This window comes from Somniosus microcephalus, unplaced genomic scaffold (assembly GCF_052327205.1).
Source record: "Somniosus microcephalus isolate GS21.2 unplaced genomic scaffold, FLI_Smic_1.0 unresolved_chr6, whole genome shotgun sequence".
NCBI lineage: Eukaryota > Metazoa > Chordata > Chondrichthyes > Squaliformes > Somniosidae > Somniosus > Somniosus microcephalus.
In genome coordinates this window covers 34,232,897-34,242,060 of record NW_028225184.1, presented here as the reverse complement: position 1 = coordinate 34,242,060, position 9,164 = coordinate 34,232,897, and the positions used below count along the sequence as shown (strand labels likewise).

General features: G+C 49.7%; 1 pseudogene; it reads right to left on the bottom strand.

Moving 5' to 3' along the window:
- Positions 1-578: 578 nt before the first annotated feature.
- LOC147087188 (uncharacterized) lies at positions 579-1,469 on the bottom strand (annotated as a pseudogene).
- Positions 1,470-9,164: the final 7,695 nt, after the last annotated feature.

Here is a 9,164-nt window from a genome sequence, read left to right as displayed (position 1 = left end):
GGCCATTCGGCCCCTCGAGCCTGCTCCGGCATTCAATGTGATCATGGTTGATCATCCAAATTCAGTACCCTGTCCCTGCTTTCTCCCCAATACCCTTGATCCCTTTAGCCTTAAGCAATATATCCAACTCCTTCTTGAATATATGTAAGAAGTCACACAACACCAGGTTATAGTCCAACAGTTTTATTTGAAATCACAAGCTTTCGGAGCGCTGATCCTTCATCAGGTGAAGTGGAGAGATGCATAAAGGCTCAGCTTATATAGTCAGAGAATAATGCTAGATGATTACAGGTAATCTTTCTAACTGCCATTTATCACACCTCGGCAGAGAGATAATCACAGCAATCAAAGGTGTGAATGGTGTCCAAACAGGTCAGTCAGGAAAACATTACATCAAAGAACAATGTGGTGGGGTCACAAGGGGTCAAATGTTGCAGATGCTGGGGTCTGTAAGGAAAACAAAAAACAGACAAATAAACATTGTTTTTTGCTAGAAATCACAGCAGGTCCAGCCGCACCTGTGTAGAGAGGACAAATCAATGGCGACTCGAGTCTGGATGACCCTATGTCAGGTGGAGTTACATGTAGCGTAAGATGAACCCAAGATCCCGGTTGAGGCCGTCCTCATGAGTGCAGAACTTGTCTATCAGTTTCTGCTCTAGGATTTTGCATTGTCATGTGTCTCGAAGGCCGCCTTGGAGAATGCTTACCCGAAGATCGGAGGCTGAATGTCCTTGACTGCTGAAGTGTTCCCCGACTGGTAGGAAACACTCCTGCCTGGTGATTGTTGCGTGGTGTCCATCCATCCGTTGTCGCAGTGTCTGCATGGTCTGGCCGATGTACCATGCACCGGGGCAACCTTTACTGCAACGTATGAGGTAGACAATGTTGGCCGAGTCACATGAGTATGTACCATGTACCTGGTGGGTGGTGTCCTCACGTGTGATGATGTTATCTGTGTTGATGCTCTGGCATGTCTTGCAGAGTTTGCTGTGGCAGTGTTGTGTGGTGTCTTGGTCGCTGTTCTCCTGAAAGCTGGGTAATTTGCTGCGAACGATGGTCTGTTTGAGTTTAGGTGGCTGTTTGAAGGTGAGTAGTGCAGGCGTGGGGATGGACTTAGCGAGGTGTTCATCGTCATCGATGACATGGTGAAGGCTGCAAAGTGCATGGCATAGTTTCTCCGCTCTGGGGAAGTACTGGACCACGAAGGGTACTCTGTTGGTTGTGTCCCATGTTTGTCTTCTGAGGAGTTCTGTGCTATTTTTTGCTGTGGCCTGTCGGAACTGTCAATCGACGAGTCGAGCGTCATATCCTGTTCTTACGAGGGCGTCTTTCAGCGTCTGTAGGTGTCCATCACGTTCCTCCTCGGCTGAGCAGATCCTGTGTATTTGCAGGGCTTGTCCATAGGTGATGGCTTCATTAATGTGGTTAGGGTTGAAGCTGGAGAACTGGAGCATCCTGAGGTTGTCCGTGGGCTTTCATTGTTTCTAAAGCGCTATGGGTCGTCCTGAGATGGAGAAAGGCGCTCAGGCAATGCAAGTCTGAGAAAAGCGTGCGAGCCTGAGGGGAAACAGTGCAAGAGGACAACAAATAAAATCGGGAGAACCGGTGCTAGCGAGTCAGTGAGAGCGGAGAAGGAGAGCCTGAGGGAAGAAAGAAAGAAACAACGGTAGAAAAAAGAAAGATAACCGTTTCAAACGAGAATATGTGAGAAATCAGCCAATTGTGGGAATAAAATTCAGAGCTTAGCCGACACATTTTGATCTTCCTTCTATCGCTCACTCATTTGAACTATTCCTGCCGCATTGAGCCTGACATTTACCATAATGATAAGAGGAGAGAACAATAGGGAAAGTTTTGCCCTCCTGATCACACGTTCTCAGACTAATGGAATGAAAATCACAAGTGACCCTCATCCTGAACACAGAGCCCAGCTCATCACCTGTATATACAGAATGGACCTTCTCTTATCCTTGCCTGAATGAAACTTTCACTGTCTGGATAGGTTGGAACGAAAAAAATATTCGTTTTATGTTATTCGGATTGGAGCACAGGAGCAGATGGGAGCTGCTGTTTCACCGCAAGTTTGGATGGGCGAACGGTGAAACGGCGGAGGGATGGTGGGTCGAAAATGGCAGCACAGGGGGTCACGGTCGATAGATTGTAAAAAATGTAAGAAACAAAAATGTAAAAGTGGTGGATATCTGAATAAGTGAGACGCAGCAGGTGTGGAGAAGAGTGAATGAACCGGCTGAATTCAGTTGGTTGGGTGACGGTGTTGGCAGCGCTCGGTGCTGGGTTCAGGACAATTATGGACCAGAGGAAATTCTGCAAATCTATCTTAATAACAACTGAAGGGAAAGGTTAATAGGGACCCATGAAGAAAATACAGAGCAAACCGCCTTGACTGCATGGTTTATTGTTGTTGATAAAGCGGCGAAATTGATGAAAGCCGCAATATTTGTCAACGTTGGGATTTAAACCGGCGGCTTTACAGAGGCTGGAAACATGAATCTAGCGGCTTAGACCGGACGGCCACGCTACCACATAACTATGCTGCGATTCTGAAACTAGTGAAAGATCCAGCTTGTTCCCAATGAATTCTGGGATACTTGAAGATGTTAACCCTCTCAAAGAACGGGATTGTAAGAAATAGCTTTTAGATTCAAGGATGGGTTTTAATTAATGCTGAGAACAGAGACTGACAACATGCTGCTGGGAACAGATAGCAGAAAGGCAAGCAAGGTCGAATTTCAAGCATCAAAGACAAATAGAAGTGATAAGAGAATCGTAAAATGCAAGGAAAACTGCACATTTGCAGACTGCGAGACGCCACTTCACGAATTAAACTTCGGAATGTGTGTTCACAGCCCTCAGTAGAACCATTGTCTAAGCACGGTCGGTCCTCGCAGGAAATAAGGGTACAAATTAACAACTAACATTGTACTAATCGCAGAATAGATGAATCACTGTGGGTTTGTATGCACCCTGCTTGTTCGACAGTTCAGGATAAGATATTTTTTCTCAAGCAATAAACTATGCCTGCAATGGGGAAGAGATAACAGCAGGAATAAGGTGAGTAGGATGAAACACTAACATCTGTGCCTTGCATGGGCACCCCTGATTTCAAGGGGTGGGCCCGAGAGTTGAGTGACCAACCACATAAACCAATTAAGAGTAATTGTTGTGATGCTGTTTGTACGTGTACGCCCCCATTCTGTTGTAGGTGGGCATTGCTTATAGTATTGTATAACTTGAATGAACCAATTAATTGGCCTTTGAGAGTGCACCACTCGCTTGAGGAAGCTGAGGCGCTCCCTTGTGCATAAGTCTTTTAATTGCTTTAATAAATGCTGAACTTGTCCTCAATTCTGTCTCCGTCTGTGGTTTCTCCAATTTCGAATCTAACAGTTGGTGTCAGAAGTGGGACACTGCAGGTAAGAACCATAAGAGTTAAAAGACACTGGAATTGACGGTTGAAGCGAGAACCGCGTCCTGTCCTAAGGAAAGACGTCAGAGTAAGGCTTCTAGGAGGAACACAGACTCGCTCGTCCGCCATCGGGGCTTAAAACCATGTTTGAACCAGTCAGTATTAAATTACCCACATAGTAAATTATTCCTCCTTTGACCACGGACTGACGGATTTGATTAGACATAAATGTATAATTCTGATTTAGAGCATAAGGTGATACATTTGTGCCGATAAAGGATAAGATAGAATATAAGAATATAGGTAACAATTAATACGGGTCACATGGGTGAAGAGGGGAGACCTCTTTCACCGGGCGTTCTGGCTTTGGCCACCAGTGTCACTGTCATTCAACGGGTCCGAGAAGTTAATTTGAAATTTCAAAGTGAGATGATTGAAAAGGGGTGGAAAGGAACAAGCCCAGTAGTTGACCAAATAAAGTGGTGGGCGGAACAAAAGGATGTCAAACAATCTAATTATGACAAAGGGATCACCCGAAACGTTGACTGTATTTTCTCTCCACCGATGTTGCATGGCCTGCTGAGTTTTTCCAGCAGTTTCTGTTTTATTTCGGATATCCATCATCTGCAGTATTTTGCTATCAAGCTAATTATGGAGCGGTTTTGTGTGCTAATTGGATGGATCAGATGGGACCCATAATTGGGGACAAGGGGGGCAGACCGGCCTCATTACAAGGATTTTTTAGACATGGGCAGGAGGCTAAAGTCGAAGTCAGTACTCTCCTGAATATCAGGCCAGCAGAGACTGAGAATCTAGACGACTTAGGTAGCTGGGATGACATTGTCGAGGCTCTACAAAAAGAGACTCGAGATACGTCGAACTTAAATCTCGGCCCCGTTCGGGGACCATAGAGGTTCAACGAGTCGAGACCACCCAACCCACGTGCCCCCCCGAATACACTCGTATCTACGCCCCCCTTTACCGCTTCCGTCTGGTGCTGAAAAATCCAATCCCGTGGCCCCCGTCCGAGTTAACCAGGCAGTAGGGGCACAAAACCCAGAGATAGGTGGACAGGGTACGATGGGCGAGGCACAGGCTTTTACGCCCCAGGAGAGATCCAGCGTCATCCTTCTCATTCCCGAACTCAAATGACACAACCCTAACGTCGAAATATGGGCAAGAATACGAAGCGCTGCTCGGCACTTTAATTTGTCCATACAAGACATAAAATATAATATCGAGGTGAAATATCCCTCTTTGTTTTATCGGGCGTTGTGACAGCATGTCCTAAAATCCCCAGCCATGGCGGTGAAGTTTAAGATCCAATTCGATGGTTTGAAAACTTGGGTTCAGACCGCACTGGGCAATGGCACCGCTACCTGGATGGGGCTCACCGTCCTGTGCCAGAGTCCCGGAGAAGACCCCGATGTACATTGTTCTATTAATTGAGCAGTATGTACACTGGGGCCAGACAAATGACATTCCTGCTAATCACGATGTGCCACGGATTATAGATAATCTATCCGGGGACTGGAAAGGCCCTACCAAACCGCCCTCCGAATGGGGGCCAACCCTCAGGTCACAGAAGCTGGAATCCGGGAGTGGGCTGGTCGACATTTTGGGCTCCAGCAGGCGGATCTTTATGCCACCCGTCAAGGTCCCACCCCAACTTCTCTGCCCTGGTCCACGAAAGCGACCATGGGCATTATAACAGAGCCTATAGCAGTCATACAAGAGGCTCAACTCTGCTACAGTTGTAACGCACCAGGCCACTTGGTTAAGGATTGCACCCAGCCGGGAGTGAAGTGCACCAATTGTGGACGGACAGGGCATCAACAGGCCGGCTGTAACCGGGGCTGATACCGACCGACCCGCTTCAGGCCCTCAAGGACCAACCAAGAGAGGCTTGTCAAACCAAGAGTTGGAGGCGCACCGAGCCCTCCTCGTCAGCTACCAGGACGAGCCGGTCTCCCTGGTCTTGGAGCCGGGGTCCACACGCCCGTGTCTAAATATACTGTTAGGAGGCCGGCAGCACTGTGTCCTTTTAGACACGGGAGCCTCGGTGTCGATAACCGACACAGGATTTCCCACCTTAGATCAAAGCATTCAGGTTAGTGGAGAAAGTGTGGTCCTCCATCGGAGTGTTCCACTTCCCCTGCAACTGTCGCCAGGAGGTCATACCTGTTGGGTTACCCTGTGGGTAGGTCCCAACAGTGAGGGACAGCTCTTAGGCATGGACATCCTCCATCAGATAGAGGCAAACTTTGTCCTAAGGGCTCATCTATTGGAAGTGGGGGGACCCAAGGGTGGAGATTTCCATTCCAGGAATATAAATCCCGACAATGTAGAGCAAAAGCCCTCCGCCTGCTAAAGCATGCATCGGCGCAGGAAGGAACATGCGGGAGAGTTTGTGAGATTTGCTCTCTTACATGTGCGGAGGAAGGACCATGGGGGAGATTTTGTGAGACTTACCCTCTCACATGGGCGGAGGAAAGACCATGGGGGAGAGGTTGTGAGACTTACCCTCTCACATGGGCCGAGGAAGGACTCTGGGGCAGAGTTTGTGAGACTTACCCTCTCACATGGGCCGAGGAAGGACCATGGGTGAGTGTTTCTGAGACTTAACATCTCACATGGGCCACCCACAAATTAGACTGTGGTAGAGCGGATATGGACCCAATTAAGGTCCACGGTCCCTACCACGAGGCCCACCAGCAATACCCCCTCCGAGCAGAAGCCCAACGGGCCATCGAGTCCATAGTAGTAGACTTATTAGAAACCGGTTTGTGACAAAGACCTGTTCCCGTACCAACTCGCTGGTATGGCGAGTGCTGAAACCAGATGGATCCTGGAGAATGATCATTGATTATACGGCTCTGAATCGGGTCACTCTCAAGCTCCATGACTTAGTGGCGAATCCCGCCACTATTCTAAACTGCCTCCACCCAGCCCTGTCCATATTCACGGCACTGGACATCCAAAATGGATTTTGGACATGTCCTTTGAATCCCGGGTCCGAAGAGCGTTTCGCTTTCACTGTCGAGTCCACCCAGTGTATTTGGACCTGGTTACCTCAGGGATTTCACAATGCCCCTACTATTTTTCACGAGAGCCTGGAGAAGGCTCCCCATGCAGGCATTAGCACATACCCGAAAGCAAGATTCTGCCTGTATTCAATATATAGATGACATTCTCATTCGTAGCCCCTCGCCCTCAGCTCATCTGGACGCCCTGATGTATCTCTGATATGGCTTTAGTTCTAGGGGGTTCAAACTGAATCTGATTGAAGCTCAAATTGGGATTCCTCGGGTTCCTAACTTGTTCAGATCATCTCCCCTGAGGGTGGGACCGTGACCCCCAAAAGTTTTCCAGCACTCTTGCAGATGCCGCGACCCATCACCGTCTCTGTCCTGCGAAGCGTGATGGGATTGTTTAACTATTGACGTACCTACCTAGCCGACTTCACCTAATTGGCAAGCCCTGTAAACGGCCTCCTAAAGGGAGGGCTCCAGGGAGAGGCAAGGCTGAATTGGACACCAGAGGCAATTGAAAGCTTTGAGATGGTCAAAATCAGTTTGGCCAACGCACCTGCCCTGGGTCTCCCGGACCCAGCTAAACCATTCCGTATAATGCGGCAGTGGGACAATCCCGGAACGAATGAATACGACCGATAGGATATTACTCCTGCCCGATACCATCCTCCATGATGGGACAGGCCTCATATCTGGCGGCCACTGATTGTGCAGCCTGGGCGGTAGAAGCAATAGAGTCTATGGTAGGTCCCGGGAAGGTAATCCTTCACAACCGCCAGAGCCTCATGACACTGCTTGCAGGTAGCCTGAATACTGTTTCCAACCAGAAATGTGCGAGATGGGAGGCTTGTATATTAGGTAGGGAGGTTCGGATCGAGGTGCTAACCGAGCCTCGAGCGAACCCAGCATCCTTCCTAATCGACGAAGGGACCCCCCATGACTGCACCACTATCTTTCATATCGATAGTCAGCGACCCATAGCCGAGACCTGCCTAGAGATATACGGGAATGGGTCCAGCTATTACCCCGAAGGTCGACGGGTCACCGGATGGGCAGTAGTAGGTCCGTCAGGACAGACCCTCACCCAAGCGGCCCTGGGGATGGGAGGAGCCCAGCTGGCTGAAATCACCGCCCTCACTAGACAATTCAATTGGCAGAAGGAACAACCGCCAATATCTATAAAGGCAGCAAATATGCCTATTCGGTGATCCACGACCACCAGCGCCTGTGGCAGCGGCGGAGATATTTGACTACTTTAGGCAACACTATTTAACATGCTTCCACGATCGTCGAACTACTTCGGGCAGCGGACGGCCCCACGCTGGGGGCGGTAGTCAAGATTCACGCCCAGCAGGCAGGGGAGACCCCAGAAATCCAGGGTAACCGAGCCACTGATTTGCGCGCCTGACGGGCCGTGTTGGCTCTCCATGTGATGGCCCTTAGTCCCAAGGAAGTATTACGAACCAAAGAGGCTACCCCGGCCGACGATTTAATGAATGATATGCTCCTAACCGGATACTTTTCCGAGTCCGCTGAGAATATACAGTGTTGGGTGCATGAAGGAGCGTACAAAGACCCTAGTGTGTTTTGTCATCACACGACCGAGTACGTGGTTCCTACATCGATTCGACGTGCCCTGATACAATCTTACCATGAGCCTGCGCATTTGGGAGGGTATAAGTTATATTACATTATAGCTGCCAGCTGGTGGTGGCCCAGCATGGCCAGAGAGATCCACGAGTATGGGCGACTATGTCTACCTTGCCTCCAAACAGGAATCGGGCGTAACATTCGAGTATATATGTGGCATGTCCGGCGGCTCAGGTGAAGCTGGACGCACTTACAAATGGATTTCGCAGGACCCCTACCCCCCAGCGGCGGGTATAACCATGTCTTTGTAGTCATCGACCTTTTACCTTTTGGGTCGAGGCATTCCCCACTAGGAAGAATACAGCCGAAGTAGCTGCAAAAATCCTAGCGATGGAAGTCATTCCCCGTTGGGGGGTGCCTTACCAGATAGATTCTGACCAGGGAACACACTTCACCGGCAAGGCCATGAAACAGGCTTTAGCCGTCCTGGGGTTTTGACAACGGTTCCACATCCCTTACCATCCACAATTCTCAGGAATGGTGCAACGGATGAGCCGTACTGTAAAACAGTCTGTGACTAAGGCCATTTTACAGACCGGAGAAGGGTGGCATGCAGTCCTCCCCACCATTCTTTGGGGCATACGAGCCATGCCAGCCACAGGCACTGGCTTAACCCCTTTCGAACTAATGCCTGGACGAGCTATGGTGTTACCCCAAGACACCATAGTGTGGTGAGACCGGTATAAAAACCGGAGAGAGGCGAGGCCCGAGACCAGTTGGGACCAGCGGGAGCAGCGAGGAGGAGCTCGGGAGAAAACCCGGCGACCAGCGAGGCCCGAGACCAGTCGGGAGCAGTGTGGTGAGACCGGTATAAAAACTGGAGAGAGGCGAGGCCCGAGACCAGTCGGGAGCAGCGTGGTGAGACCGGTATAAAAACCGGAGAGAGGCGAGGCCTGAGACCAGTCGGGAGCAGCGTGGTGAGACTGGTATAAAAACCGGAGAGAGGCGAGGCATACCAACTCAGCAGCGGGGAGAGAGGTAAAAAGTAATCAGTGTGTGACTTCACCAGGGAGCAGGTAGGTGATTGGTTGGTGAGTATTTCTCTTTTTTCA